Genomic DNA, 9430 nt, shown 5'->3' on the forward strand with positions numbered 1-9430 from the left:
ACGAAACCTGCAGTAGTTTTTAACGCTATTTACACATTGATTCATCTCCTCAATTGTCATTGTAACCAACTGTGTTTTCGCTTCATTGATTGCAAGAGCTTCTGCTTCTAATTTATAAGTCGCCAAAATATTTGTTTGATTCGAACCAAGTTACGGAAGAGGAAGGTTATGTGCTCGGTACACAGCAAACTTGCCAGTCATGTCTATTAATGGAATGGAAATAACTACAATAAGGCTATCAGTACTACTAAGTGTCGTACAGGTCACTGTCTTATAAAATTCCCAAAGGTCAGTTTCCGAGTCAAAAGGTATTCTAACACCTGGGTCAAGTTTGCTTTCTACTTCTATAAGGAGTTCGTACAAGTCTGGGGGTGAAATGACTGAAGGGCTTTAATGTCCTAGAGATAGCATATTGATCTGAAGTTTCAAATGATTAAGATAATCTCTAGCTAATCCAACTAATTCCTTTGCTTCACTAAGGGCCCTGTCGATCTTAGTGTATGTACTTATTCATCAATATCTTGTATTGCTTCTGTTAAATTTAGAGCTATGCTTCTTAGATTCTCTAAGGTATCAATCACGTCATTTATATTCCTTCTATTATCAGTGATTTTGACCTTGTGCAGCATGAATTATTGTTAAGCTTTCCCTTACTGCATGCTGAAGATTGACTTGATTACTTCTAAAGAAGTTTACGTTAGTTTTGATTGTATTAATATCACCTTCATCTAAAGTACCAAACAGGAAGTTCAGTGCTTTACCTATTATAGGAATTAAAGCTCTTTTAGTTCTTGCTTGATGTAGTGTCCTGATGTCGGTAAGTTCTGACTGAAGAAAGTCAAGTGTATTTCTTAAATTTTCAACTCCATGGTTCAGTATTAGAAGGTTGTTATTAAGACCTAATCTCGTTCTAGATGTTTTATGGTGTTTTATTGACTCTGCTAGAATGCTTTTGGTTATTTCTGACAGACAATTATTTAACTTTCTAAGAACTTCCTCGTAAGGATTTAGATTAAGAACAAAAGCTTATATTTCGTTTTCTGAAACAATAAGAAACGATTCACTAATGAATCTCATTATTGATCACGAAGAAAATATTTCAGACATTTTTTTAATAGCTCTGAATTGTCCTCAGAGTCTCTTGATAAATCTCTCTTAACTTTCTTAGAATCTTCATTTTTTCTATTGTGGAGCCCGTTATCTTGATATGTTTTATCTACTGCGGTGGAGATTTGGGGCGTAACTTCATTTGCTAATTTATTTACCGCATCAATCTCCATGTCATCAGCAGTACAACCTGTCTCAGACGCATCATCAACATCGTCAACATCATCTGTCTGAGTGTCAGCGTTATTGTTTTCATTTAACTTACCTTTCAATTGTGATAAAGGTATATGTTCATCATCTGAATCAATAGGACTAGCTTTGTTCAATTCTCCGGTCCGGAGCCTTTGCCTTAGCTCCATTAACGGAATATCATCCTCAGAATCCGAATCTGACCTTTCTTGTCTTTTATATGTTATGACTCTTTTTAAGAATGTTTCCTTCTCAGACTCCTCTAAACTACTCTCAGGGTTAACTACATATGTCGATTTCCTTAAAGGTCGACCTATATTATCTTTGGGCAACTCCCATTCATCAATATTTGCTAATCGTAAATGCCTCGCGTGTGTCTTCGTGACTTCACCTGTAAGCTGGTTTCTTTCCTTAAAACTTACTGGTCCAGTTTGCTCTATAATCCTATAGTAAGGTGTCCATTTATTGTCCAGTTTCGAGGTACGCTTATGGTTTCTTATGTAAACCGGATCTCCTGTCTTAAGATTCTCGTCTTTACAGTTTCTATCAGCGAGTTTCTTCTGTTTCTTCTTCGCTTGCTTCATGTGTCTATGCACTAGAACAAAGGACTTATGTTGCTGCTCTAAGGCGATCTTGTGTAACTCTTCACCGGCATACCGCCGTCTTGGCTTTAAGATTGTGTCCAAGAGGAGTACTACATCGCGGTTATAAAGCAGGAAGAAAGGCGATGCTTTTGTTACCTCACTGGTGTGAAATCTTACTGCGGCCAATACCTGGTTCAAGAAAAGATCCCACGTGTTAACGTTTTCTTTGATCTTCTTGGCCAAAATGTCTACCATCGTTCTATGAAATCTCTCCACCTTTCCATTTGACTGGGGGCAATAATAAGAAGTGGTGACATGGTGGATATTCAATGCTTTTAGTGTCTCCTTTACTGATCTAGCGATATTCTCTGAACCATTATCTGTAACCAGTTCTAATACGCTACCATATCTTGGGAATAGTTCTTCCAAGATAAGATGTACAATGTTTGCTGCTGATTTGTCAGGGACTGGAAATGCTTCCGGAAAGCCAGAGTAAACATCTTTGAACGACACGATGTATTTATTTCCTGATAATGTCTGTGGGTAAGGGCCTGACAAAGGGTATGGGGGTATCTGGCTGTCTTGAAGAGGAGGATGAGGGTTACTGTGACTTCTTGTCTGACAAGTCACACACTTTTCAATGTGTTGGTGAACCTTCTTGTATAACAAAGGAAAATAATGCTTCTTTCTTATTACGTCATATGTTTTGTCAACTGCCATATGACCTAGAAAATCATGATATTGTCTTATCACCATTCCTTCAAGTTCCTTCGGAATGGAAAGTCTCAAGACCGGGTCATCTGATTCCACGTTGACAAATAATACACTAAGTTATCTACAACCAAGAAGCGCTCCTCCTCACTCTTGGTTGCTCGTCCATTACAAAGTCTAAGTCTCAGCTTTGATATGTCTTCGTCATTGTCTTGAGTTTTTCTTATGTCTATGTCTTTAGGGAGATCCATATGAGGTTAAACAATATCGTCTGGAGTATCAACTGTACTACTGACAAAGTCTCTTGGCTTAAATTTGTTAGAGTTGAGAGCTCCAATCTCTAAGGCTCTGTCATCTACGTCCAAGACATCATGAATGTCTTTAGTTTCCTGTGTTTCTCCTTGCTTATCCTCAGCTTCTTCTGCTGTATCTGTTGGTAGTCTCGATAGTAAGTCCGCGCAACAATTAAATCTACCTTCAATATATTCTACCTTACAATTATAAGACGCTACAGTAAGGGACCATAAGGAGAGTTTCTTATTCAATGTCTTCTTGTCTGAGAATATGTAAGAAAGTGGGCGATGGTCCGTTCTTATTACATAGGAACTGTTGTGTAAGTAGTTATCAAGCTTCTGAAGAGCATATACCACAGCAAAAGCTTCCTTCTCTATCACAGACCACCTACGCTGTGTTAGGCTAAGCTTATGTGACAAGTAATAAAGTGACATTTCTTCACCTTCCTTTGTCTTCTGTGTAAGACAAGCTCCTATGCATGTGTCTGATGCATCTATATAAAGCACATATGGTTGGTTTGGTCTGGGTATGCTAGTAGAGGTACTACTGTAAGACTTTCTTTAAGATAGTCAAATGACTTCTGACATTCTTCAGTCCATTTGAACCTAGCATACTTCTTGGTTAGTTCTGTAAGACATTCCGCTATTTTTGAGAAGTTGGGGATGTGCTTCCTGTAGTAACCGCACATTCCAATGAATGCTCTTACATCTCTTACGCAAGTAGGGGTTGGTAAGGCCCTAATAGCTTCAACTTTCTTTTGGTCCGGCTTTACACCTTTGTCCGTAATCATAAAGCCAAGATATTCCGTCTCTTTCTTGAAGAAAGTGCATTTCTTAAGCTTTAGTTTAAGTCCATGCTGACTTTTAAAACTTGTTGAAGACTATCTGTAAGTGTTTCAGGTGTTCTTCGGATGTCCTACTGTAAATTATAACATCATCAAGGTAAGCTGTGGCGAATTGTTCGCATCCTTGTAAGACAATATTCATCAATTCTTGGAAGACAGCAGGGGCGTTACTTAGTCCGAAAGGCATTCTGTTGAAATGGAATAGTCCTTTGTGACATGCAAAAGCTGTCTTTTGTTTACTTTCCTCGTCGAGTTCTACTTGCCAATATCCACTTTTCATATATAATGTAGTGAAATGTCTTTAGTGTCCTAGGAGGGTAAAAATATCATCTATCAAAGGAAGAGGTACTGACATCGGGGTAACAATCTTATTTAAACTCCTAAAATCAACACACATTCTCTTACTACCATCTTTCTTATCAACTACCACTAAGCCAAAACTCCAGGGACTTCTAGACCTATCTATGACCTTTGCCTTTAACATCTCGTCAATAGCCTCGTCGACTACTTGACGTTTCTTCAGAGGTGTCCTGTAAGGTCGGTTCTTAATTGGTTTGTGATCTCCTGTTTCTATATGCATCTTAACTGTTTTTGTATGTCCAAGCTGAGAATCCTTTTTGGCGAATAGATCCTTGTTTCTTCTTAATATCTTAAGTGTCTCAGCACTGTACTCGTCTGGTACATCTACCTCCTTAAAGTTTTCTTCGTCTTTGTCATCGTCTTTTGTCGCAGTTATACTTGAAATGTCTTTGTCTTCTAAGGCCTGTGCTTTGCCTACTACACTTCCTCGTTTTAGGTTAATCGTCCTGTTTGTTTGATTAAGTATTAAGATAGGTATCTTGCGAGGGTTTGTGACCTTTGTTACACCGTTTTGTAAGGTCAAACCAGGTTCATCATACATACAAGTGTCATTTGGTGATATATCTAAGAGCTTTGATCCTGGTATCTTAAAAGTTCTTGGGAGTCTTACCTGACATACCGTTGCCGTTTGCGGTCTTAACAATGTCTTGTGGGTGGTCCTTATTATTTAGGCAATATGTATGTCTTCCTCTAATTGAACATAGGTCTTACCTATACGCATACATGCAAGGTCAAAATACATTCTAACGCCATTTTGTTTAAGAAAATCTAAACCAAGGATACAGTTTCTGTTCATGCCATCAACAACATAAAATTTATGTCTTAAGGTCGAATGTCTTATTTGAAATGAAATGTCTGCTGAACCTATTACCTTGAGCGGTGTACTGCTGACGGATTGGAGAGTCATGCTTTCTTTTCTTAGTCTTGGTTTATTCGGTAACATCTTAAAAATCCTATGGCTGATTATGGAAACCTCAGCACCTGTGTCTAAGAGAGCTCTTAATTTTTGTTTACCTATTTTTATCACAGTTGTACTTGGGTTACCTGATATTTCTATTTTCTTAGACACATGCTTCTTATTTCTTTTCAACCTCGCCCCATCGATTTCCTTATGAAGCGAGGTCTTTAGTTTAACGGCCTACCTTTTCTATTTAATTGGGGATAGTTCTTTCTTATGTGACCTTCTTCATTACATTGAAAACATCTGAATTGTGATCTTTGTTTATTTCGACCTAATGACTGCACTTGTGGGGGGTTCTGAGTTTACACTCTGTTACCTGTACTATACGACCTATTTTGACTTTGGTTCTGATATCTGCCATTGTCTGAATACCTATTTCTAGGGGCTCTATTAAGGGGAACCTGCTTCTGTGTTTCCCTAAAACTATTTCTGTCTTGTGTTGTTTTTGTGTGATGTGTTGTTGGGTTTTGTGGTGTTGTAGTGTTGTGTGGATGTGTACGTGGTGTTGTGTTGTGTGTTGTTGTGTGTTTTTGGTGTGTTGTGTGTTGTTGTGTGTTTTTGGTGTGTTGTGTGTTGTTGTGTGTTTTTGGTGTGTTGTGTATTGTGCGATGATGTGTGGTTCTGTAGTGTTATGTTGTCGTATTTTGCGTTGTTGTGTGGTTGTGTTGTGTGTTGTTGTATTATGTTGTGTTGTTGTGCTGTGTGATGTTGTGTTGTGCTGTGTGATGTTTTGTTGTGCTATGTGATATTGAGTTGTACTGTTGTGTTGTTGTGTGAGATTGTGTGTTATGCTGTTGTGGGATGTTGCTCTGTGATGTTGTGTTGTATGTTGATGTGTTGTGTTGTCAAATGGGGTTGTTGTGTGTTGTGTCATTATGTATTGCGTTGTTGTTGTGTTGTTGTATGTTGTGGTGTTGTTGGGTATTGTGGTAATGAGTGTTGTGGTGTTGCTGTGTGCTGTGTTGTTGTGCGTTTTTGTATGTTGTTGTATAATGTTTTGTTGTGTTTGTGATGTTGTGTGTTATGTTGTTGTATGATGTTGTGTTCTGTTGTCGTATAATGGTGTTGTTTGGTTTGGTGTGTTGTGTTTACCTCCAGGTACTCTGGCTTTCAACTACCTCCTGAACCTGTCACGTCTTGAAATGACCCTGTAATAGGACATAAAACAAAAACAAACCAAACTAACTAATGCATTTGTCCGACAACGTGCAGTTATTTTCTTTATAATATCGTATAAAAATCGATAAAAATGTACAAAAAATATAATCTTAGCTTTTGACAAAAATAAAGACCTGAACTTTGGCATTCATTTTTTCCAAAGCAAGATAGACAGATAGTCGACTGAGGCCAGTCATCGGGAAAGTTATAACGAGTTCTTATGGTGTCACCTTTCAACGGGGTCCATTTTCAACGGGTCGGTGTGAAAAGTGCGCTTAATGTTCCGTTTTCAACATTGAAAAATGACCCGAGGTCAGTTTTTAACGGAGGTCCGAGTTCTGAGTAAGACCTAAAATCGACTTTTCTATTTTGTTTTATATCGTACTTCTGTATAGCATCTTTATTGACGTGACACTGTCTTACCACTTTTAGCGAGTTTGTGGTTTGTGAGAAAGACACGATTTTGTTTATTCGAATTATCTGGTTCGACCGTTTGTTCGACCATTTGTTAAAGTCATTATTTCAAGTATAAATCCTGATGGACAGTTTTAATACAGACCCGTGATGGCTATATCAAGGCTCGTCTGAAAACAATATAAAACAATGACCATATCTGTTTTTAATTCTTAAACGGACAACTAGGCACACGGTCCAGTCTTTTTCACCTCTGCTGAAAGGATAAAGTTGAGTTTATATAACCAGGTTTAATTAATCAATTGGTATAACTGTGCTGTTCATGTCAAGTTCATATTCATGTTTCATATTTGAATATTGGAGATAATATCTATCTGTCTTATTCTACTCAGACTTACTTAATTAACCTAAAATTAGAAGTAAAGTACAAAACATCTTTTTAAATATTATAGCCATTTCTTTATTGTAACCTTTTGCTCTAACGTACCGTATTTCTTTAACCAATCCTTCTTTGCACTTTCGGTAACTCTAGCGTCAGACTCAGTTAATTAGCAACTATTGTATATCACGTTTCGACTAAGTGTTGATAACATGTTTGTTTCTGTATGTTTTGTATATTATTACTTTTGTAACTTGTGAATATCCTTTTAGGCATAGGTGTGGAAACGTGGAGATGTATATTTCTCCGCTCTGCACCCGACTTTAAAAAAACCAGTACTTAAATAAATATCTGTTTACACAGAATACAAGAGCTATTTCACTAATACAATAGCTCAAGGGCTGTGAAACTATTGCCAATCTGAAAATGTAAACTGTGGTCAGTTTGAAGAAAAGTTCAATCGCCGAAATTTCAAATACAGTTTGTATGTATAAGCATAGCATACACTTTTTACAATGTAATATGAGAAGGAATTTCAATAATATCAATAAAAATAGTTTACAACAGACTTTGTCATTATCTTTTGTTTTATTTTTCATAAGGGATGCAGAACAATAGTTTTATATCACACTTTGCCTCATGATTTATAAAGCAGAATTACCTTTACTGGATTTTCCTTTTGACGTTCATCACCGGAGTTGGACGTTGCCGGTATAAAGCGACCGGATGTGATACGGTTGCATTGAGTGATTCCATTTCTATACAATTATTTGCAAAACATTTGAATTCGAAATTTATTCTCTTGCAATTTATCTGAAAATTTCGTTTAACGAACATAAAGCGGTTCACAGTAGGTATTGCGGGAATTGTGTAGCATTCTGCTGACTTCCACATTATTGTTAATCTATGGAAGGAAACACTCATGAAATATTAAACCTATGTGGATTTATATATGTCGCACACGAGAAGTCTGACCATTAGTTAATTTGATAAACGTCTCCATTAGTTCGTAACTGATAAGGACAGTAAATGAAATGATATAATTTGTGGGGCAGCTTCACGAAAACACCATAAAATATTACACAATTCCAAGTAATAACCAGATAACAGACCGATTCTCTACAGTCTGTCCGAAACATCCGCGGATTTTGTCACTATATTCACAGTGGGTGTAATCGTCAATATAACGATTATATGGTATAAACGTTTTGATCTGGAGATGAATGTAATGTCAGGACCCACATGAATCACAATAGTGCTTGGACACCGCAGACGCCATGGAATTGGTCCGTGGAGTCTCAATGTTTCGTCTTTTATGTGTAGAAAGTAGAGCTTCACAAAGGGAAAGCCATAATGTCAGCTGTTCTCCACTGGCAAACCAGCTACACACCATCGCGTGCTGATTGTCCTCATCAATCGAGATAAATGAAACAGATAGAATGAATCTTATTAATGTCACTCTGAGGATTCAAGGACATTTCATTGTCAGCTACAGTTTGAAATACTTAGTTACCCTTTTGCGATAGCTCCAAGAAATAAATGGGTCTCGACATACGATTTTCCGTTCTTTCTACCCCATCCTGATTCAAAATTATAACTCATTCGGCTTTGACTCTGGTTTTACAAAACAAAAAAGTGTTACTCCTTGACGTTGGCAGTAGACAGAACTATCATACACTTCATTTAAGCATGTTATGATGACACCAAACAGAATCAATTGTACTCTCAGAATGCTCCGACATGCACACCGTCTGTCCATTTCCTGAATGATGAAACAGTCTGATATTTCGCCTTTTCATGTCGTTTCTTAGTTAGTCGTGTTTTCGTCGTTAACGATCTACGCAAATACCCGAATTAAAGCCGAGAGTAAAAAACACAAATAGGCGCTGTTTAGACTTCTTAAAATCTCGCATTTTCTTGTTACGCCTTTTCGTCTTTGCACCTCTTGGTGTTTTATGTCCAACGCTTTAAACTACAACCGGCCGTTCAGCCTTGTAAGATTACGCGACAACCCGCCGATCGAACGCCGCCTTTTCACCTAGTAAAATTTCGTGTAATTTTACTGAACAACAAAGCGTCTTTCGGCGAGCAATTTACAAATAAAAAAAAACGAGTCGCGTTGATCATTACAACTTGAGAATTCGAAAAGCTTATATAAAAAAACCGCAATAATGAAAGGCGACAACCGCGTAAGAAACATTGCAAAAAGGAAAAATGTTCAAATAAACCACATCAGCTGTTTAAAAATCAAAATAATTTCACTACACTAATGAAAAAAGCTTAGAGGTTAATTAATTATACTCAAATACTTAACCTTTTTATTACAATAAACCTTCAACAGTTTTACAGCAGAAATTAAGTCGTTGCATTGCATTGTTGCAAATGGAAATTTTTAAGTAAAAAGGTGACATTTTTACTCTCAACAAAGC

Source organism: Argopecten irradians, chromosome 6 (assembly GCF_041381155.1).
Source record: "Argopecten irradians isolate NY chromosome 6, Ai_NY, whole genome shotgun sequence".
Lineage (NCBI taxonomy): Eukaryota > Metazoa > Mollusca > Bivalvia > Pectinida > Pectinidae > Argopecten > Argopecten irradians.